The 1004-nt window shown below is 29.6% G+C and overlaps 1 non-coding gene across 1 annotated transcript; it reads left to right on the top strand.

Moving 5' to 3' along the window:
* Positions 1-592: 592 nt before the first annotated feature.
* Positions 593-673, top strand: TRNAL-AAG (transfer RNA leucine (anticodon AAG)). The gene has a single exon. It is a non-coding gene; the product is annotated as a tRNA-Leu (tRNA).
* The last annotated feature ends 331 nt before the right edge of the window (positions 674-1004 follow it).

Below are 1004 nucleotides of genomic sequence, written 5' to 3'. Positions count from 1 at the left end.
ATGTACCATTACTTTGTATGGAGACTTGTACTAATGAGCATGATATCCGGGGCTAAAAAACTAAGAAGGTGTTATAGAGAAAATATTCAAAATTTTCATAATTATTTAGAATAGTTGAGGCTGGTTAGGTGGTATCTTTGTGCCCCATTCATCTTCCATTCTTATTCAATAGGGTATTTTTAGAGATAACATGCCAAAGATTTTTGAATAAGGAATGACGACCTGAAAATAAAAAAATAAAAAATCAACAATTGCATCTCAAAAGAATATATAAAAAATTTTCAAGCTGAGAGGTGATGAGAGTAATTGAATTGAAACATAAGCATAATTTTGGTAACTAAGCCTTTACACCATGAGACCATAATTAAACGATGAAGGTAATATCTCTATCACCCTATTTTATGTGTTATGAGTTTTTTTTCACTTGCAAAATATTTTATGAATAGTAATTTTTTTCTAGACAGTTTACTAAAAAACATTGTTTTTATAGTGAGTTATGTCATTACAATTTTTTTTTTGGTTTTTTATTAAGTTAAAATGTCATTGTTTTTAATTTAATACTAAATATTTTAATGCATAAATATAACAACAAGTTGAGATGGCCGAGTTGGTCTAAGGCGCCAGATTAAGGTTCTGGTCCGAAAGGGCGTGGGTTCAAATCCCACTCTCAACAATTTATTTTAATTTTTTAAAAAACATTGGAGTTCTTTTTCTATTATTTCTTTCTTTCATATTCTTATATATTTTTTGCCATGTCGTGTTTCTAACATCTATATGAACTTGAAAATTCTATCTAGCTGAACTCATAAGTCCCCTACTAAGTTATGTGAAGGTGAAACAAGAATTCTACATATTTAGATGGTGTATGATTGTTATCTTCATCACTAGAGTTATGTGAAGGTGAATTATTGTCACAATGATGAGGGTAATGACTTATTATCAACTCTTTAGCTATTGACAATTACAAACTGACATTGCCGAAAACATCCCCTAAGATAGCTCTG

Source organism: Vicia villosa, linkage group LG2, assembly GCF_029867415.1.
Source record: "Vicia villosa cultivar HV-30 ecotype Madison, WI linkage group LG2, Vvil1.0, whole genome shotgun sequence".
Lineage (NCBI taxonomy): Eukaryota > Viridiplantae > Streptophyta > Magnoliopsida > Fabales > Fabaceae > Vicia > Vicia villosa.
This window is presented reverse-complemented; position numbering and strand designations above follow the sequence as displayed.